The sequence below is a fragment of the Tupaia chinensis genome, unplaced genomic scaffold, assembly GCF_000334495.1.
Source record: "Tupaia chinensis unplaced genomic scaffold, TupChi_1.0 Scaffold139612_1, whole genome shotgun sequence".
In the NCBI taxonomy this organism is placed as follows: Eukaryota; Metazoa; Chordata; class Mammalia; order Scandentia; family Tupaiidae; genus Tupaia; species Tupaia belangeri.
This window is the reverse complement of record NW_006199495.1, coordinates 94,058-117,245: the sequence shown is the minus strand read 5'-3', so window position 1 is coordinate 117,245 and position 23,188 is coordinate 94,058. Positions and strand designations below refer to the sequence as shown.

General features: G+C 36.0%; 1 pseudogene; it reads left to right on the top strand.

Annotated features, from left to right (window-relative positions):
• The window catches only part of LOC114004701 (glomulin-like), a 144,765-nt pseudogene extending 122,491 nt beyond the window's left edge, over window positions 1-22,274 (top strand).
• The last annotated feature ends 914 nt before the right edge of the window (window positions 22,275-23,188 follow it).

Here is a 23,188-nt window from a genome sequence, read left to right as displayed (position 1 = left end):
TGGAATTGGAAAATCAACACTGATTGACATGTCGTTTAACACTAATTTTGAAGATCATGAATCCTCTCATTTTTGCCCACATGTTACATTAAGAGCTCAGATATATGAACTCCGGGAAAGTAATGTTCGATTGAAACTGACTATTGTGAATACGGTGGGATTTGGTGACCAAATAAAGAAAGAAGAAAGCTATGTGTCTTCTAGGAATAAAACAAATTTTTCTTATTTCAAGATCATTGCTTTTTAGTCCCATGAGCTGTGATTTGATTTTTCTAATATAGTAAATACTTATTTTACTTGCTTAAAAATTAAAGCTTTGTTCTTACTAACAAGTTGAAAAAAATTAATGGACAGTTCATGTGTGAGTTCACTTGTGTGCTATCTATTAGTGCCATTGATCAATGTGTCTGTTTTTTACCAGTACTATACTGCTTTAATTATTGTATTTTGTATCATAGTTTGAAATAAATTGGTATAATCCTTTCAGCCTTGTATTTTTTGTTTGTTTGTTTGTTTGTTTTTAGGATGGTTCAACATTTGGAAATCAATAAATGAGACACACTACATTAGCAGATGTAGGACAAAAATGTGTATAATTATCTAAAAATGATTCAGAACAGCCATTTGACAAAATTCAACATTTCTTCATGATATAAACTCTTAACACATAGGAATAAGAGGACTATTCCTCAACACATTCAATGTCATATATGAAAAACTCACAGCTAACATCATAATTGACAGCAAAAAGTTAGCCTTTCCATGAATATTTAGAGTATGGCAAGGGTGACCACTCTTGTCACTATTATTCCATACAGTATTAGATGTCCTTGCCGGAGCTGTTAGGCAAGAGGGACAGATAGAATTAATCTAAATTGTAAAAGAAGAAGTGAAATCATTATTCTTTCATGATGACATTGATATGGAATTATAGATATGATATTATATATAGGAAACTCTACAGTCTCCTCCAGGATCTTTTTGAGTGTAACTTGCCAGGAACTGCTCAAAAGGGCATCTCAGAACTAAGTCTAAGTACATATGCATCATATGTGTCATTAAATCCTGAGATATTAGAAAGTACTTTTGTTACCCTGTGTCATTTAACTTTTCTTTATGTAGCCTCATAATTTGCCTCTCACTTTGATTCAGCATACTTAGAATACATTCTCACATGTATACATTTTCTTAGACACTCTTTTTTTTTTTTTGGAGGGGTTTTTGCTATAGGGTGCGTGCGCTCACCAGAGAAAGACGGAGAAACAGACAGTGAGAAATCACCCCCTGGGGGTATGGCCACGCCACAATCCCTTCTCCTCTATTCTCCTCTTGGGATCTTGGGCACACACGCACACGTGCCGGGCATGAGTTTCAAGCCACCAGGTCGGGGATGTGAACCGCGGTTGACTGCATGGCAGTTCAGCGACATAGCCATTATGCTAACTGCTGTTCCCCTTAGTCACTCTTGATCTAGAAATTCTCTCAGAGGGTAAACTGTCTTCTTCTGGGGCAGGTGAAGGAATAAAGAAAGTGTGCAAGTGTATGCAACGCAATCCTATTCCACCTTTTAAAAATCGTATATAGTTTGAAACATGGTGGATAAAGTTGGGAAAAAATTATGTTACGTTAAATAAGGCAGGCACACAAAGTAGTCTATAGTAATGCCTGGCCACATGGATTGATCTGGATGCAGTGGAGACAATGAGAAGGACACTCATCATCTAGGAACACCTACTTCAGTGACATTTGTGCATGGTCTCCTGACAAGGAAAGGCTGCTTTTTCTTTCTTTATTTTTTTAATAAATATTTAACTTTATTTATTTTAATTTGATCAGAGAGAGACAGAGAATGTGAGAAAGCAAGCAACAGAACCACAGTTGGCCATGTTGGAGTCCAGCACCACCACACCACCTGCCGGCCCCAAGGCTACTTTTTCTTACAAGAAAAGAATTGGTTCTACCAACAAAAGAACAAAGGAAGTTTTAGTATGTGGGGTTATAAGATTATTTACTGTATCCATAGAAATTTCCTATCCCAAATACTAGAATTGGACTCCTTCCCTACCAGCACCCTCACTCTAGAATAGGAGACCTATCAACATCATTTTTGTAATCTCTTGTTCACTTTTGCTATTGTTACAGTTATTCTAATGACTGTTTTCTAACAGTATTTGTCCTGACTTCTTAGAAGACAAGGGCCTTTTAAAATGCCAAGAGGATTTCAAAGACTCTAAAATGATAATTGCATGAGGCCAACCTGTCATTTTGTTTTTCCAAGGCCAGCCACAATGCTTAGGTTACTATAGAATCCTGTTGGTCATATGTTAGACCCTTGATTTTAGCCCAGTCATACTCAAGTCAGATTTCTGAACTATAGAAATATAACTTGGCTGTTTTAAGCCATTGAATTTGAAGTTATAGCAGCAATAGGAAACCAATACACTTATTGTCCTCCCCTGGACATAATCCCTTATGTTTACACATTGATCTTCTAACTCTTTAAGGCAGTGGAGTGCAGAAACTCCTTCATAATCATCTTCCTAATCCCAGGCCCCTGCATGCAGGAGATCATGAATAAAAACTTGTGGGTACATGAATCCACATAACCATGCAGATGAACCTGGGGACACCAATGTGGTGGGTGACTCTGAAGTATCTATGTTTACCTACTCGAGGAGCAGAAGAGCCCTTCCTGGATGATGGAGAAAAAAAAAAAAAAAAGCTGTTGAGAATGCACTAAAAGACTGACCACATTCTCTGCTTGTATTGAGTGAAGTTATTTTATAGTTTTAATTGCTGTGGTTCAAGTCCCAGACCCAGAAGCTTGAAACTCATGCCAGGCATGGTGCGTGCAAACCCAAGATCCCGAGGGGAGAATGGAGAAGTGATTGCAGCATGGCCATTCCCCTGAGGGTTGATTTCTTGCTTTCTTCTCTTTGTCTCTCTCTGTTTTTGGCACATACATGTGTCCTATAGCAAAAATGTTTGTAAGATAAAAATAAAAAAGTAAGGACACCACAGAAAAAAAAGAGAAATGATTCCAGTACAGCAGGGAACTCTTAGAGGGAAAACAAGGACATCTCGGGGGCACCAGAAACAAAGAAAAACATTTTTTATATTTCTTAACTTTGGGTATTTTTAAACACAAATATTAGCAACTAATATTCCCTTTTTTTTTCAAAATTTTCAAAGACTATTTCCCCAACACTCAATGAACATTGTAAAATTGGATGGAATGTGACATGACATGTGTTAGGTTGAGAAATGGAGATAGGTACAGTTCTGTAAAGTAGTCATTGAAAGGAGGAATTGTATAACCAATGTATATTGGACTGATCAATACAAAATTTTAATAGTTACGCCAATTTAAGCTCGATACCTCCTTTAACAGAAGTATCTTAATTATTGTATAAATGGCGCTATAATTATAAGAATATATCTTTCTAAATTAGACATTTTTTTTTCTTTCTAACCGCCATATGTAGAGATGTGAGTTTATGGAAAATGAGGAAAAAGGACAGTGAGAAAAGGCAAAGGAATTGAGAGAGGTTGATCTGTATTCATGAACTTTGGGTTATCAACTCAACCTTTCTTTCTTTCTTTCTTTCTTTCTTTCTTTCTTTCTTTCTTTCTTTCTTTCTTTTTCTTTCTTTCTTTCTTTCTTTTTCTTCTTTCTTTCTTTTTATTTTTTGAGTTTTTATTTATTTATTTTTTGCTATAAGGTGCATGCACTCACCAGAAAGACAGAGAGAGACAGAAAGCGAGAAATAACCCCTCAGGGAGGATAGCCATACCTCAATCCCTTCTACTCTATTCTCCTCTCGGTATCTTGGCCATGCACGCACACGCATCTGGCATGAGCTTAAGCCACCGGGTCCGAGACTTGAACCACAGATGACAAATGAGAGTCCCACAACATAGGCATTATGCCATCTGCTGCTGCCAACCATTTGTCAAGTTAATATATACTAGCAGATATTATTATATTAGAAATAACTAATATGCATTGTAATTTATGCACGTAATACATGGAACTACATAAAAATGGCTCTCCCCCCCAAAAAAAAAACAGTATGCACCACTATGACCCAGCCAGAAATGTTACACTTATGTGACTAAAGAAAAAAAAACCAACTAGCTTTTAATTAAATAATATTTACAATAAAAAAGCAAGTAATTCTTATAGATATTTTGAGTAAAAGACATATCTAAAGCTATATTTTTATTATTTTATGAAGAACTTTAAAAAGCACACGTCTCTTAAAGTATGGTCCTTATTTTTATTTTATTATTTATTTATTTTTACCATACTGCCCATATATTTGCTGGAAAGAGACAGAGAAAATGCAAGTGAGAAATCACCCCTTGTGGAGTGATCCCTTCTCTTCTATTCTCTTGCCACAATCCCTTCTCTTCTATTCTCTTGGGATTCTGGGCATGCACACACACATACACACACGCACACACACACATGCATGCACCTGGTGTGATTTTTCAAACCTCTAGGTCTGGGACTCAGATTGCATTCAGCTATGTGGGGAATCCAGGACCTTTACCACCACGCCAACTGCTAGCCCCATATATGGTTCTCCTTTTAAGAGCTTAAAATTGACTTAGATATGAGACTAAGGCATGGAACAATGTTAGAAAGCAAAGTATTTTAGTATAAAATAGAATGCTAAGCATCATTTTGCATGCTATAAATATAGAAAGATTCAGAGAAAGAAAGAGTTGCAGAGAAAGATTTGCATACTATTGTTTCACCATTTTTTTTTATTTCAGGTTTTTAATTCCGAGGAGAATGAAATAGGGGAAAATGATTGCTATTGAAGTTTAGTTCTGTCTTTGTATAAGTAATGGAAAGTACAGATTGGAATACTTATTCTATCCTAGATCACAGTTAGAAAGTAAGTAAAGCTTCTCCCTAATTCGTGTATTGGCTGACAATAAACTTGACCCCAGATATACTTAACAGGTGCTGTATGATTATAAAAAGAGAAAATTCTTCACCAATTTATAGTGTAAAGCAAGACAATTTTCATACAATTTGCCAGTGAAGAAGAAGCTGCTAATAGTTATTTTTTACAAAATTTATGTAATAGGTTATGATTATTTAGTAAAAATGTATATTCATTTAGTTAATAGTATTAAAATATTATTTCAAACAATTTTATGATTCTAATTGATTTTTTTATTAAAATGGAAAAAAGGTAACGAGCTGAGTATATGACAGGTGGTTTTTTACCCTGCTGCCCTAAATATATATCCTTCCACAGGCATGATTCTTGTAGGCCAACAATCAAGTCTTCTACAGAAGTGGATTTTATTCATTACAACTACCCATTATAAATACATACACACACACACTCACATTACATTATATTTAATCACTATGTTTTCTCCTATTGCGGTGGTAGAGTGGTACAGTCCAGATGAATATCCTTTCAGAGAGGCAATGATTTCTGGACATGCAGTAATGTCTCTTCAGATTTTAAGATGCATGTAAGACCCTTTGTAAAGGCCAGCTGCAGTGGGGCAGGCAGAGTGTTGCTGCCCAATACTGGAGCCATGTTGGAGCCTGGGTTCAGACCCTGGGACCATTTGAACATGCCCAATGTCCATGATCTTGTGTGGCTAGGAGACTGGAGAGAGGCTTGCAGCAAGGCCAGATCCCGTCAATGTTGCTTTGCTCTTTAATTATCTCTCTCATGAAATAAATAAATAAAAATGAACTTAAAATAACAACAAAACAAACTCAAGTAAGAACAGTATCTTATTATTATTATCATTATTTTTGGAGAGGTTTTTGCTTTTGGGCGCGTGTGCTCGCCAGAAAGACAGAAAGAGGGACAGAGAAACAGAAAGTAAGAAATCGCTCCCAGGGGTGATAGCCACATCACAATCCCTTCTCCTCCATTCTTCTCTCAGGATCTAGGGCACACATGCACACAAGCCCAGCATGAATTTAAGCCACCGGGTCTGGGACTTGAATCCATTATGCTAACTGCTGGTCCCAAGAACAGTATCTTGTCAAATTCTATTGACTTTTGTTATGTAGTCAAGTTTTTCAGGTGAACTCTACTACATAAATAATCACATCTCTAAGACCATTAATAAATGAATACATAAATATACCTGGCATTCTCAAAATTCAAGGGGTAAAAAAATGATAATTTAACCTCAGCGTGTCTTTTCTCTGATATGTTACCATCTTGTGTGGCTAGGAGACTGGAGAGAGGCTTGCAGCAAGGCCAGATCCCGTCAATGTTGCTTTGCTCTTTAATTATCTCTCTCATGAAATAAATAAATAAAAATGAACTTAAAATAACAACAAAACAAACTCAAGTAAGAACAGTATCTTATTATTATTATCATTATTTTTGGAGAGGTTTTTGCTTTTGGGCGCGTGTGCTCGCCAGAAAGACAGAAAGAGGGACAGAGAAACAGAAAGTAAGAAATCGCTCCCAGGGGTGATAGCCACATCACAATCCCTTCTCCTCCATTCTTCTCTCAGGATCTAGGGCACACATGCACACAAGCCCAGCATGAATTTAAGCCACCGGGTCTGGGACTTGAATCCATTATGCTAACTGCTGGTCCCAAGAACAGTATCTTGTCAAATTCTATTGACTTTTGTTATGTAGTCAAGTTTTTCAGGTGAACTCTACTACATAAATAATCACATCTCTAAGACCATTAATAAATGAATACATAAATATACCTGGCATTCTCAAAATTCAAGGGGTAAAAAAATGATAATTTAACCTCAGCGTGTCTTTTCTCTGATATGTTACCATGAAAGGTATTCATAAAATTTACAACGAAACTTGAGCTGGTATATACTTCATTTAAGCTATATCAAGTCAATTTCTTCCAGGTCTCTTTTCTTTTTCCTTTTCTTTTTCCATAGAACATAGGTGCTAAGGGTGAGGAAAAGTGAGAAATAACCCCCTGGGGGGAGGGCCACACCACAATCCCTTCTCTTCCAATCTCCTCCTGGGATTTGGGGTATGTACGCACACACTCCTGACCTGATTTTCAAGCTGCCAGGTCAAGGACTTAAACTGTAGTCAGTCATAGGAAATTCAGCCTCTTTTTGTACCATGTCACCTGTTGGTCCCTTTTTCAGTGTTTCTTTACAATCCTATATGTCAAATATGTATTTTTTAATCTAAATCCACTTGAATGTTTTGAAATAGAGAAAAAAATTCATGCATCATTGTTCTGAGTCTACAATGATTTCATTCCTTTCTATGATCACTATATTTTGTAAGTAAAAGAGGAATGCTAAGCACTGATTAGATATTGAAATACTGAAATGAGTGAAAAATTAGGCTAGATAATTCAGAATAACATAAACACACAGACAAGTATAGCTACCTCTTCCTGAAGTGGGTGCCGAATCAGTTCCTTTGGCTTTAAATCTCTATAATCATACATTGCTTTTGAGCAAAGTCTAAACATTTCTGTAATGATGGAAATGGAAGTTCCTATAATGGCTACAGATTGATTTTCCCTCTCATATATGATCAATGAAATAATTCAACATACTTGCACTAACTAAGATTTTTGCAATTAAGCTAGTGGTGTTTTCATTAGTAATGCAATTAAGCCATAAATATTTAAGAAAGAAAAAAAAGAAAGTAAAATTTTAGTCAAAAATGCATCTCTTCTACCTTATAAAATATTATTTTTTTATATCTAAAGTGTGAATAGTTTTCCATGTGAAAATCTCTGGGGAATTCTACTTTCCTCTATGTTCAGGAAGAGAAAGGTGGCTGTTCCTGAAAGAGCACTGGGGCAATCACACAACATCCTTCTCAATGTGAGAAAAATGATGACTTTAAAATCATGCTGCAGTCCTAATAACCTACATGACGAAGCACAACTATGGAAAAAAGCCATATATTCAAATCCCAAACTATTGCAAATGTCTTTGCTATTAATTTCAAAACAAAGCATTTTTAGGTTAATCTGTAAGTGTGCTTTGGACAAGGTTAGTTTCTCAATGACTCTTGTAAAAATTTTTAAACAGTCAGATTATTCATGAATTCCTCACTGAAGCTACTAATGCACATAATTTATTTTCTCTTATAATACTAGATAGAAATATTCCATGCACAAATTCCAGATACATATATACAGGCAGAAATAAGATGAGAGGCAAATGATAAGGAAGCCTAATTGCATTTCTACAGCCATACCAGGTGGGGGGAGGGGAATCTATGGATTTTTTTTTTTCCCAGTCGATTATGTGGGAGTCTAGCACTTTAGCCACCATGCCACCTGCTGGTCCCTTATTTGTTACTTATAAATGTATATTTTATTGTGATTTTGAGGTGGATTTCATTGCTTATGATCCAAAGAGAGCAATTTAATTCATGTAACAAGAGTCTGCAAATGACAAATCTTAGAATGCTAGATCAGCTGCTTTATAGTAGAACCAGGAATATGAACTGGACATTGCTCCCATTCCCAGAATGGCTATTTAGAACACTGTGTGAAACCAAAACAATTTTATGAGATGTTCAGTGATGTTCCATGGAATACAGACTAATTTAACTAAGACTTTTAAGGCATTAGGTAGAAAATTATCCAGATGTTTGTGCATTTTGATTGGTTTCCCTGCCTTTCCACAGAATGCAAAGGACAGTCTGACTATACAAAACAACATTTGGTCATGCAAAAAATTACAACAGAGTAATGAAGTTCCATGAAAAATACATACACCGATTCTAAAAGCTGCTTCTCACTGAGGCCACCTGACACAATCCAGATCTCTTCTAGCATATGGAAATACTCTGAAATAATTATTTTAGAAACTAGAAGATTGAGGAGAGTACTCTGAATCTATCTATGCATCTATGAATCTGTCTTCTATCAGTCATCTGTCTATATGGTAAAGCACATTTCCCTATACCAAATTAAAAAAAAAACAATAAATAAAATTAAATAAACATATTCTTATTAAAAAGCACATAATTAATTTTTCTTAATCTTGCAGAGACAATATAGATAAATTAGTACATAGCAAAAATCAGGAAAATTTACGTTGAATTCCTTAAGTTAAAAAGTAGAATAATATTGGACCAATTTCAAATAAAATCCAGGAAATGCCTTTGCTATAGACATATTTATTACTTACCATTTCTGCAAAAAATTTTCAGTGACATTTTCTCCTTGACTCATTGCACAATGTAGTGGCATGAATGGACATAGGAGCTCAGGGCCGTTTGTGAGGATTCGATGAATGGTCTTATTTCTTTTTATTTCATTCTTCATGTGTCTCTTTGAGTAAATGTTAAAGACTGTAATAAATCGTCGTCATATTTCCAGAACCTCGCCTTTCAGTGAAGGTTGTTTGGATATGAGCTTGCCAGAACTTTTCAATAAAACTTCACTGTCAAAAATGACAATTAAAGTGAAATTTGTCAAACAGCTTGTCTAGAAGTTGGATTAATGTTAATTATCCCAGAAATAGATACTTAGTTTAGTGTGCATTTTTAATATAATTAAGAATTACTGTTTTAAAAGGTATGTACTCATTGTTTCCATGCCTTATTACATTTCTGCATAGCAAAAAAAAAAAAATTACTTCTTCAGTTAAAACAAAATAGTAAGCTTTTAGTTGAGACCAAGCTCAAAGATCACTAGAGGATTTGAGCCTTGACATTAACATCAAACAGCTCTTTGACCTTGAACAAGTTGTAAAACTCTGCAACCTCTCTTTCTTCATCAAAAGCTGGAATGCAATGATTTAAAATGAGAAATAGATGAAACAAATGATTCAAAGCTACAGGAAGAACATTGATTGACTGACAAACAGATGTAAATATTCATTGGTTATCTTGTTCCCACTGTTGTGATTTTGTTTATTGTTATTATTGAATATCTATTAGCTACTGAAACAAACATATATGCACACATGTATGTCAGGCACACTGACTGATGATGTGGAGTCAGAACAAAACTATGTTTTTATGAATTGATAGTTCGGAGAGTGCTATATCATTTATGGATTGCACATTCACATTACTTTGTGAAATTAAGGTATAGTGCTCATTTGAAAACTCAATACTTGAGGATACACTTTTTTCCCCCTAACATAAACAGTATATGATAGTACATAAAAGAGGGGACTTTGGTATAATCTGATAGAAGTTTATTCCTTGCTACTGCCTATATATAAAATCTTAGGCATGCATGTATTTATTTTAATCAAAATCCTCAAAGCCTCCTCACTGTAACCATGAGTATTGCAAATGTTTTTTTTTTTTTTTGGAGAGATTTTCACTGTAGGGCGCGTGCGCTTGCCAGACAGAGAGAGACATAGAGACAGAAAGCGAGAAATCACCCCCCCCCAGGGGGGATGGTCACGCCGCAATCCCTTCTCCTCCATTCTCCTCTCGGGATCTTGGGCATGCATGCACACGCACCCGGCGTGAGTTTTAAGCCACCGGGTCCGGGACATGAACCGCGGTCGACTACGTGGGAATCCAGCGACATAGCCATTACGCTAACTGCTGGTTCCCAGCAAATGTTTTTTTTTTTTTTTTAATGTGTCTTCATAAAACTCCTGACAGAATATATGGATTTCCAAATATATTCATATTTTTAAAATAAATTGAAATGTCTGTGCTGGTAAAATAATTTCAAAATCTGGAAACTATGAAAAGCAAAAACAAGACATACTAATGTCACCAGTAGAGAAACCACTTACTAAAAATGTTGCTTGTTTCTTTCCAGTCCTTCCAGGGACCTGTGTGTTTGCCACATTTTTAAAATGCAGTCATCAGTTCTTGGGCACTGAGGTTGATCCCATGTCTTAGCAATAGTAAAGCTGCAATAAACAAAGATGTGCAAGTGTCTTTTCAGCTCGGATCTTCTGGGTAAATGTCAAGAAGTGAGAGTACTGAGTCATACAGTACTTTTATAAATAAATTTTGAGGAATTGCCATGTTTACATTCTCACCAAATATGAGAACGTTTGGTTTTCACCACAAACCTGCCAGCACTTTTTTTTTTTAATTCAGAATCATTCAGACTGCACTCAAGTGGTATTTCACTGTGGTTTTTATTTACAGAATACTGTGGTCAGCCATGTGGGAGTCCAGTGCCTTAACCACCAATGGCATCTGCTGGCCCCACTTGATCACTTTAAGTTTTATAATTTTTCTCTCATGCTTGCCCCACCTCTCTATTGATATTTCTGTCTCTTGTCTCTGTCTTCCTTTCTCTTACTCCTCTTCCCTTCATTTTTTTAACTGATAGAGAAGATTTACTATTTCTGGTGCATAATAGGTGAGATGTCTTGGTGTGTTCTCTAATTTTGGTCAAATATGCTGGGTGAAACAACTATTTCACTAGCATGAATCGAGTCTGAGACTGGTTAGTTCTCATTTCCCAAAACATAAGCTTCTTTTTCTAAAAAATATACAATTATGTTATTTAACTTTATTATTTATTTATTTATTTTAATAATAACGAGAGAGAGACTGAGTGAGAGAGAGAGGGAAAGTGAGAAAGGAAGCTGCCAGATCCGGAACTCTAACTGCATTTGGCCATCAGGGAGTCCAACACCCTTAAACACCATACCACCCACCCGCCCCTCCCAGAGCATAAGTTCTTGTCGAGAACATCATCAGACTTGAGAGCAGTCCTAGCAAATTCTTAGAGTAACAAGAGTTCTTTCTTGTTCTCCCCTAACACCATGTACTGTCAAACTCCTTGGTAATAATATGTTACTCCACACTCAGTTAAAAACCTGTGAATGGGTAACTCCTACTTCAGCTTCAGCATTTATTCTGAATCTGTTAAATTCATGTCTCAAATTAGCTACCAAAAATCAACGCAAAAATCCTGCTAGACTGTAATTCAACATACTGAACACTTAATTCATTGACTTGTTCTTTTAAAAAAGTGTCCTTTCTTTTTTACATGTCCACTTTCCAATAAGACTTCAACCTAAATGTCCACGCCACTGTTTTCCAGAATATAGAAGTCAAATACCACGGTATCATTGTCTAGTCATGTCTTCCCTTCCCTTATTGTTTTCTCAATAACAATGACATGGTATTCTCTGTGCATAAGGCCATACTTAAGTTTAATTTACTTACTATCATTATTGCAAATTCTATGTGTCCTCATCATTAATCACATAGATAATTGCAATTTTGTCCTGTTTTCTCTATATCCCTAAAAATTACCTGTGCTAGTTCATTCTTAATATCACTGCCAAAATCCAATTGAGCCAGTTTCATATTTGAAATCTCTATTGTCTATGGGACACAACTATATTTCTGATAAGGTTCACTCGTTTATTGAGCTAAACTGCTACCACTGGTATGTGAGGTATATATCTCGTTAGTGAAAAATACCTCTTTTTATTTTCATATTTGTGCAATCTGCATGACGTTTATTTAAAAGAAGTATGGGTTTTTACATTATCACACTATCTAAACTGTTAGGAAAATCTACAGACCTTTATATGGCCCATTACAAAGTTTAAGTCATAATTTCTAAGACTGGTTTTATTTTATAATTCAATATTTTACTACGTTTTACTCAGTTATAAACATCAAATACATTCTTTTAAAATTTATCAGATAATCATTCCAGGTTTAAAGTTGACCTAGGTCACATTGATTCTAAGCATGTGAACTCAAATATAAATGATCTGACATATCAAGCTCCAACCCCACAAAGCTGTTAACAAAAAAAAAAATGCTGTAAGTGGAGTTTTAATCCTGATTCAGTCACAAAGTTGTTGTTTGACCTCAGCAGGTTGATCTATGCTTGTGTATTTTTGCAGAAAAAGTCATTGGTGTACCTGGGAACTTCGATATACATTTCATCATAGTGCCATGTAATACAGAAGGACAATCACAGATTCATGGAATAGGGGGTCTGAAAGGGGACATGAGAGGATCTTGCTTACACTTTGGACAAGAAACAGTATTACACATAAACCGTGAATCAAACAGAGTCATATCAAATGCCAACAGTAGGCAGAATCCTGGGCAACACACACACACACACACACACACACATATATATGTGTGTATATATATGTGTGTGTATATATACATATATATGTATAATTCTTTAACATGTAACCTTGTGCTAAATTATTTTTAACATCTATCATGTTTCAAATAAATACTATAGTGTAATATAATTAGCTCATTTGGGGAAAAGGACTAAATCTATACAGAAAAAAAAATTGTTCTGGACAATGAACTCCATCCCTGCTAAACTTGTTTGGGATATGAAAATTGAACAATGAGCAATTTGGATGTATAAGCTGATGAGAGCTTATAAAATAATTCCGAGATAAACTCTGCCTTTATAACTTATATGTATTAGATGTGAGTACATTAAATCACCTTAATCACTAAACCTTAGCTATGGAAAAGGTTCATACACATACACACACACACACACACACACACACACACACACTTTGTTAAATCAACTTTATTGAAGTATAATGCATATGTAAAAACCCCTTAATTTTAACCCAACAGCTAAATACATTTTAAAAACAACTGTGCTTATATGAATAATTTGCCCTTAAGAAGTTTTAGAATATTTTCATGTACTCAAAAGTTTATGCTGCTCCATTATCAATCTCTCACTCATCCCTTGTGATAGACAACCACTGATCTATTTTCTGTCAGTCTAGACTATTTTTGTCTTTCTTGACATTTATTTAGCTTGCTGGAATTATGAGTTTAGATTTACACCTAATAAGAAATTTTAGGTGACAACTGTGTCAATAATCATTGGTTTCATCAAAAGTTTCATTTTACAGATGAAGATAATAAGATACCACATGTTTAAATAGCTTGGCTTCTGGCTTAGCATTAAAGACAATCTCACTATCTAATTCCTCTAACTCCTTGACCAAGAATCATCTTTGTCATTTTTATTACTCTGAATGCACCAAAAAATAATGAAATACACAATATGATGAAAAGCTCAAAATGCCAATTTCTCCATGTGTTTTCCCAAATATATAAGAATTATAATAAATTATTTCTTCTTTGTTTTATATTTTTGGAAGTTCTTTTGGATCTATTGAACTTACACATCAAATAGAAGTTGAGATTTGAAAAATTAATTATAAATTTTTGATTCTAACAAGTTCCAGTATTCTTGGAACTAGTCATGATTAACAGAAAACATTTCTTCAGGAATGTTATAAGAATAGCTACTAATATATCAGGTTGTCGAGAAAGTCATAAGATATTTTATTTTTCTATGGAAAAATTTTTCATGACTTTCCCAATGACTCAATATTTTTATGAAAAAATGTTAAATGTTGTATATCAGGCAGAGAATAACTGCCTTTTGTTTATATGTTTCAAGAATAATTGAAGGGTCAGCCAGTAATGTAGTGGGTAAGTGTCTGGATCCCACGTGGTCAACTGCATCATTCAAATCCTGGACATAGAAGCTTGAAAAATATGCTGAGTGGAGCCAGCAGGAGCATGGTGGTTTAGGCACTGGGCTTCTTCCACATGGATGACCATGGTTTAGAGTCCCAGATCTGGCAGTTCGCTTTCTCGTTTTCCCTTTCTCTCTCTTTCTCTTTCTGGTTAGCACACATGCCCTGTAGAAAATTAAATAATAATAATAATAAATAAAATTAAATAAATATTTATTTAAAAAAAAGAAAACAAAACTATACTGGGCGTGTGTATATAAGTGCCCAATATCCTGAAAGGAAGGAGCAATGGAAGAGAAGGGATTGTGATATAGCTATTCCTCTTTGGGAGTGCTTTATTTCTCTCTGTCTCTTTTCCCTCTTGCAAACACATGTGCCTTTGGCAAAAAGTTTAAAATGACATTTAACAGACATATGAATAAAGAAATATCTGTTGATGTTAAAGTATATGGTAACATATTTGACTTGATTGATATGCACTGCATTCATACTGGGAAAAACATACATTCTAAAAATGTACAGTGATTAAATGTAAATTTTAAACTTTTAAAAAGAAGGAAAGAAAAAATGGTTAATAAAAGTAAAGAATGAAATGATTATTTCTTTGCCAATTTTATTCTTTTTTTATGAGAAATTGTTGCTATAGGGTGCCTGTGCTCACCAGTGAGACAGAGACAGAAAATAAGAAATCACATCCCAGGGGGCCGGGGTTGGGGGGGATGACCACATCACAATCCTTTCTCTTCTAATTTTCTCTTGGGATTTTGGGCATGCACAACCATGTGCGTGTTGTGAGTTTTAAGTCACTGGGTACAGGACTCAAACTGTATGGTTCACTACATGGGAGTCCAGCAAACATAACCTTTATGCTATCTGTTGTCCCCACAGTTTTATTCTTTAAAAAAAAAAAAAAAAATTAAGACCAGCCCAGGGCTTGGTGGTTAAAATTGCTGAACTACACCAGCCATCTGATGGTAGGAGTCTCAAACTATGAGGCCTGAGAAACATTGCAGGTACATGTGTGAATGAAATCCCAAAAGGAGGGTGTGATGGAAGAGAAGGAATTGTAGTATGAACATCCCATGGAAGATGATTTGTTACTTTCCCTATCTCTCTCACCATGTCTCTCTCTAGCAAGTGCTCACATCCTCTGGCAAAATGAAGAGGAAGAAGAAGGAGGAGGAGGAGGAAGAGGAGGAGGAGGAGGTGGAGAAGGAGGGGGAGAAGGAGAAGAAGGAGAAGAAGGAGAATTAAATTTCTCTTTCATTTAGGTCTCCGTCAGAATAGAAGTCAATTTTGTGAGGAGAGATATTTGTTGATCTTTCATTCTTTCTTTCTTTCTTTCTTTTTTTTTTCCATTTGGAAAGGTTTTTGCTATAGGATGTGTACATTTGCCAGAAAGACAGAGAGAGACAGAGAGACAGAAAATGAGAAATCACTCCCCAGAGGGGATGGTCACGCCACAATCCCTTCTCCTCCAGTCTCCTCTCGGGGTCTTGGGCATGCACGCACACATGACCAGCGTGAGTTTAATCCACCGTGTTTGGGACTCAAACTGTTGTCGACTACATGAGAATCCAGCGACACAGTCAATACAACTGCTGGTCTCTGTTGAACTTTATTTATACAATGCATTTATCTTTCAAAATCAGAATGTGTCTTGACGATCAAGCACTTAGTAAATCCAAACTGATGGTAATAAAGAGAAAAGGGAAATTCTGAATATGACAATATGCAAGAAAATATTTTAAATAATTATACTATTAAGTGTCAAGGAAATAATATGAACATAGCAATGATAAAGTTGTTTCTAGATTGTTTAAAAATTTGCTATAGGGCTCATGTTCTTACCAGACAGAGAGACAGAGAGAGAATGTGAAATAGCATGCCCCAGGGAGGATGGCCATATTACAGTCCCTTCTCCTCCATTCTCCTCTACATATTTTGGGCATGCACACACATGCACCCCGTGTGTTATTTAAGCCATTTGGCCTGGGACTTCAACCACACAGTTGGCCATGTGGGATCTGCTGCCTTAACCACCTTGCTACCTGGCTGGCTCAAGATAAAGATTTTGAGTTTGAATTTCGATATTTTATTAAGAGGCACTCTCTCTCTCTTCTTTCTCTCTCTCCTCTCTCTCTCCTTACATTGCTGAATATTCTCTTGCTTTTCCCTCGATAAGACACCAGAACTGAGTTTGGAGCAAAGACAGATTAATTTTTATTCAAAACGTCTTTACTGATGCACTAATCTGTACTATGGCATATACAGGCTTTGGGCTTGTAGAAAGAACCTTGGGCCAGATAGTGGTTCGGCAGTACCTCAGCTGGAACCACAGAAAGGCCTAGTTCATATGAAGAAGCATCACTGTGTGTAAAATGTGCGTAGGTTGCCTGTGATCGTGGTTGACTGACCCTGGGGGTAGAGTAGGATGGAGACAGAGAGGGCCTGTCTTTCTCTCTCTTGCTTGAAAAATAATTAATTAATAAATTAAATAAATACTTAAAAGCAAAGAATCCAATTATATTTTTTGAATGGAGGATTAGAAAATTGAGACTTGTAAATGAGTTCAAGTTTCCCAGGTTTAAAGTGGAGACAAAGCATATTTCAGATAAGAAAGTTCTCCAGACCTACTCTACCAGAACCATTAACGACTTGGTCAAGGGTATCAGTCTTAAAAAAAAAAAAAAAGAACCAAAATCAGCATCCATGTGAAAACAACAGTCACAAATAAATACTTATATTAACTAGTGGTCATTATGGGGGAGAAATATAAATTAGCAATTTCTAATTTGTATTAGGAACCATGTAAATATTATGATCACTTAAAACCTGAGGCTTTAGGATTTTATTTTAAAAAGAATACCCAGTTCTGAATCCTGAGGAACTGCAACATTGAGAGGACAGGTGCAGTGAGAGAGGCCAGCAAAGACATCTTAGGAGTGCCGGAGGCACGAGAGAAATGTCTGTAGCTGTACTATGAGAGCGACAAGGAGGAGGAGGTTAAGAAGCAGGAGGAAGAGAAAGAGCTGGGGAGGAAAGTGTTAAAAATATGGGAGTGATCAATTCTTTACAATGCTGTGGAAAGTTATACGTGATGAGCAGAAAATAAATGTATTAGACCTAGAACTGCGAAGTTCTGAAAATGATGTTAAGAACAGTTTTGTTCAAGAGATATGTGGCAAATCAAGAGTAAAATCGATTGAGAGAAATGGAAGTCACAAAATGAATTCATCTTGAGATTCCGGCTTTCAGGAAGTGTCTGTGTTGTAAAGAATAAACTCATGGGCAGGAGCTGGATATATGGTCTGGCAGTTTTTACTGCTTAATGAGAAGAGCCATTATCACACGCCTACGAGCTGAGAGCTTGATCTCCTAGATGGCAGGGCTGAATGGGCAAAAGCAAGAGGGAACGATGAAGGGAAAGGAGCTTCTGAGAAGGTGGAAGGAGCTCTGCAGTGGAGGAGGAAGTGCAGGTGTGAGGAGAATGTACAGATGTGATGGGATAAACAGTAATTACCGTTTAATAGATGATATGTACCTGACGAAACATGAGATGAGGCAGAGATGAATTTGTACACGAAGTATAAAAATAACTCTAGAAGGTCATTTTGATTTTTCCTTCAGCTTCACTAAAACCAAACCAGGAAATTTTACACTTCAGGTACTAATAGCAGCCCACTATTATTATGGCTTCAAATATGATATAGAAAAATGACAGAATTGAAGAAATATTTAGATATAAACCCTCCTTTGCAAAACCACCTAACGACAAAATTGGAGAATTATAATGTAGTAGCTTCTGTCTCTTTTTTTTTTTTTCCCACTTCCTTTGGACTTCTATAGGAAGAAAATATGCATACACATCTGATGTAAGACCACTACATATGGACAAGGGAATTTCTATAATTCTAATGATTTTATGCAGAGTTGAACAGCTGGCTATCCCTCTGTGAAAGGGGCAAAAGCAGACATATTAAAATATTAAATGTATTCTTATGTCTAATACCTTACACTCTTGAAATAATTTTTCTTAAAACTATTTTTAGTTGCTACATTTTTTCACACCCAAATTTCCATGCTTTTCAATACATAAGATAACTCTTTAAAAACAGGACAGCATGTTGCCCTTTGAAATATACCATTGGTGCTCAATGTTGTTTCGTCAGCTGCTCCCTAATGGCCTTTTGCATGGATATTTTTGGCCTAAGAATAATGAACAGGTGGTGTGGTGGTAAGAAGCCATGTGGGTGTTAATGTGGCATTGCTTCCTGCAGAAAGAGAGAAAACGTTTTCAGAATCTCAGGCTGCCAATCTACTTAGTTGGCACCTGTAGTCTAAACTGGAACACCATTTTGAGAGCAGGCCCGTTGCCATCACAACAGATGGTGACGAGTATTGACGGCCAAGTGATCATGTATGTACATCGGTTGTGGCTGTTGAAAGCAAGCTGTTCACTTAAGAAGGTCAAACAACAGTCTGTCCAGAGCTCCGACAATTAATATTAAGAGGGATAACTGTCCATTCCTCATATTCTATTAATGTTTGCCTTACTTCATATCATTACTTACAAAGCTCAGACTGAGAATTTTATATTGCAATCAAATCAGTTGAACTCAGTGCCATAGCAAATGCCCTAAATATGAAATAAATAAAACTAAGCCAAAATCCAAATAGGTTTCAATGTCATTTAAAGTGAGTGGGAGTTGTGGGTAAATTACACATAATATACCCTTTACTTGCTATAGTAAATTTATTCTGAAATAGTCCTCAGATTTCACTAACCTGGGTTATTATTTATCAATTTAGTATAATCAACATATTATCCCAATATTATAGATATCCATACTGTATTGTACCAGTTGTCTCCTTACGTAAGCTAAATTCAAACACTATCTATCTACAAAGACATAGGTTAATCATCCAATTTCTCTTTTTTAGAGGGTTTTGGCTTAGGATGTGTGCATATGCTGGAAAGAGAGAGAAACAGTGACAGGGAAAGTGAGAAATCACCTCCCTAGGGGGGATGGCCATGCCGCAATCCCTTCTCAATTTTTCTCTCAGGATCTTGAGCATGCATGCACACAACATGATTTTTGAGTTACCAGGTTAGGACTCAAACCCAGTCGGCTATGTTTTATTATATCCCTGCACGACACAAAGAGGTGGAAAACCTCTCTGGAGTCACTTTTATAAAGGCCCTAATATCATTCATGAGATCCCTATTCTCATGACCCAGTCAGTTCTCAAAGTCTCCAACTCTAATTACCATCATTTTTGGAATTACCGTATCAGTATATCACTTTTGGATAGATTCAAACATTGAGTCTATTTCATATGCCTTGTGCTGATAATTGAAACATTATTAAAACATTTTAAGGGAATCAGTTAAGCAGTTGATATAATTGATATATTTACCTTTATTCTTGTTGTACCTAATCCAGTACAACATTTAAATATTCTGATAAATGAATGAATGATATGCTCTTTGATAAATTATTCATAAATGTTGTATTATTACACCAGGTATTTGATAAACTGATATTGGCGATATTAGGAAGTCCATGGTTATTTTACATGGCAAGGCAAGTTTCTATTGCATGACTAATAAAATTTCTGCTCCACAGTCAATAGAAACGAGAATACTTTGTAAAACCTATGAAAGGCAGTCACATATGCTTTTAGTAATTAGGGGAGGAGAAGGATTTAGTCCTTTCTGGAAAATTTAGGACCCTAACAAAAGACTGTACAGCTATCAACTCTGACTAGAAGTACCTAAGAGCAAACTTTTACGTTCCTCAAAAAACGAATCTGTCTCAGTGTTCTAATAGTACTTATGAACAGATAATGGCCGCAAAGTTCTAAGAGACTTTTTAAAAAATTGTCTATTGAGAAAAAATACCTATATAATTAGAATATAGGAAATTATAAAATGTCATTTTTTTAAATAAAACTTTGCCAGGGGACCAGCAGATGGTTTGTCAGTTACATGGCTAGATTCCTATGTAGTCGGCCTCAAGTCCCAGAGCGAGTGGCTTCAAACTCACACTGGGGATATGTGGTGTGCACCCCAAATTCCAAGAGGAGGATGGGAGCAAAGGACGGAGGCATGCCCATCTTCCCCCGGGGGGCGGCTTCGTGCTTTCTGTTTCTCTGGCAAGCACACATGCCCTATAGCAAAAATCTCTTTTAAAAACAAAACAAAATTTTGCCAGAAAGTACATTAACTCAGAGAAACAGGGACTGAAGATGAAACATCACCCAATGGAGTGTGGTCACGCTTATCTTCTATTTCTCTATCTTGTTGGGATTTGGGGAACGCACACACAAGTGATTAGTGTGCTTTTCAAGCTTCTGAATTGTAATCTAATTGCACAGTCAGCCATGTTGGTCTGGCTCCTTAACCACTAGGACACACTCTGGCATGATGATCCTAAATTTTAATAGTAGAGAATTTGAATATGATATTTTCAAAACTAAAATTACAGTAAAATAGTTTGAGAAGTTTTTGCTACAGGGCGCGTGTGCTCGCCAGACAGGCAGAGAGAGACAGAGAGATAGAAAGTGAGAAATCACCCCCTGGGGGGATGGCCATGCTGCAATCCCTTCTCCTCCATTCTCCTCTCAGTATCTTGGGCATGCAGGCACACGCGCCCGGCGTGAGTTTAAGTCACCGGGTCCAGAACTTGAACCGCGGTCAACTACGTGGGAGTCCAGCGACATAGCCATTACTCTAACTGCTGGTCCTCAGTAAAATAACTTTTACAATTACAGAAAGAGTTATAAAATTTGGGGGCTAGTAAGTGACATGGTGATTAAGGTGCTGGATTCCCGTAGGGCAGACCACAGTTTGAGTTCCAGATCTGGAGGCTTGAAAATCATGCCAGGCACATGTGTGCACATGCACAAAAATCACAGGAAGAAAGTGAAGGAGAATGGATTGCAATGTGGCCATTCCCCCTAGGGGTGATTTCTCCCTTTCCCTGTATCCATGTCTTCTTCTGGTAAGTGCTCTTACTCTATGGCAGAAAAATTTTTTAAAAAATTAAAATTTTAAATGATCATTTTGTGTACTACGAGTGAAATATTTATATGAATTTTGAGGTAGTGTTTTACATGATAATTTGAATAATGGAAATTCTGATCAATGAGACAGGTTTTGAGATGGCTGTAGACAATCTGGCCTGAACAAGTTAGATGGAACTGACATAGAGAACAATGAATAAGACTAAAATATATGGCAAAGAAATACAGAACAGGTATTTGTAGTTTAGTGATATCAGAAATTCTGGGTTAGTAGAACTAGGCAATGTCAGATTATTGCTCTAAATTTTAACATACTTTTTACTGTTTTAACGTCTTTATTGTTTTTCACAATGATGTTCATTGCCTGCATTTGAGTGTGTATATAGGAGATAAACTTTAAGCTACTGTTTAAGTGAATTGGAAATGCTATTTCATCAAATTTAAAATACCCTAAAGTATCTTTCAAATGAATAGCCATACATATCAATATTTCTATTTGTGGAAAAATGTTTTCTTGTACAGGAAATGGACTTATCTACAGCAGCTCTGCTCTCCTCTCCCAGATCTGATCCTCAAACATTGTCGATCCTCAAACATCGTCGATCCTGGCTGCATCCCATTTGGAACAGTTTCTGTGTTCACGGTATGCTGGTGCTGCTTCCTGAGGGAGTCCTTGTCACACTTAATTGAGACTGGACTTTGCACAACTGCTTATTCCTTGAGAAATACTAGGTCAGCAATCTGGGCAATAGTTACTGGGCGAATGAGTAATCATTTTATGGATTTACGAGCTTAGTCTCAAAGAGTATATAGTAATTAGGAGAGAACAGAAGCATAACATACCACTTAATTATACTGTTTTTATAAGGCAAGAAAACTAACCCATATAAGAGCTGATTAATCACTGAGTATTAATGCTGTCAGACAGCTTTGTTAAGAAATAATTCACAAAGCAAATTATGAAGAAATATAAAGTGATCTGATAATTTGCTAACCACCTGATGAGATTTCAACATTAAATAACTTTTGCCAAATCTAGACATCATCACTTCCTTTTTTTCTGCTTCAGTTGTAATCTTTGCTAACACACAGGGCTCCAGGAATTAATGTTAATATTTAACTAATGTACAATTGTATGATTTTATGTTCAGTGTGATTCGATTGACAGTCCTATGGTGGAATTCATTTTCTCAAAAGAAAACACTTAAATTCACTAAGTATCATTTTTTCCATTGGAAGACTGATGGTCTTCTTCTGTCTTCATTTTTTCCCCTTTTTAATTATATGCTTCAGCAACATCACTATGGTGGGAAGAGAAACTTTAGTTTTTACAGATTTTTTCTATCTATATTTTTTTCCTCAATAAATCTTTCTCTCTCTCTAATTATGCTGTGGTATTAGGAGCCCCACTTCAGTGGAGCAGAATACAGTATTGTAGAAAAAGATAAACAAGCTGGTAAGATTTAAAGCAGGAGACAAAGTAGACATTTTCCTGGGTCAGGCAGTAGAAATTTGTCTTTCTAATAGATGATCAAGTTCACATGGTATGCAGAAACAAACTCAGGCTCACCTTGTACTACTTGGAATGTTCGTTTGATGAGTACATGTGAATAATAGAGCTAAATTTCATACTAATATTTCAAATAGCAAATAACAAAAATAGGTAAATTTATGGTTAATTTATGACTAGAAGCATTTTGTTCACATAAT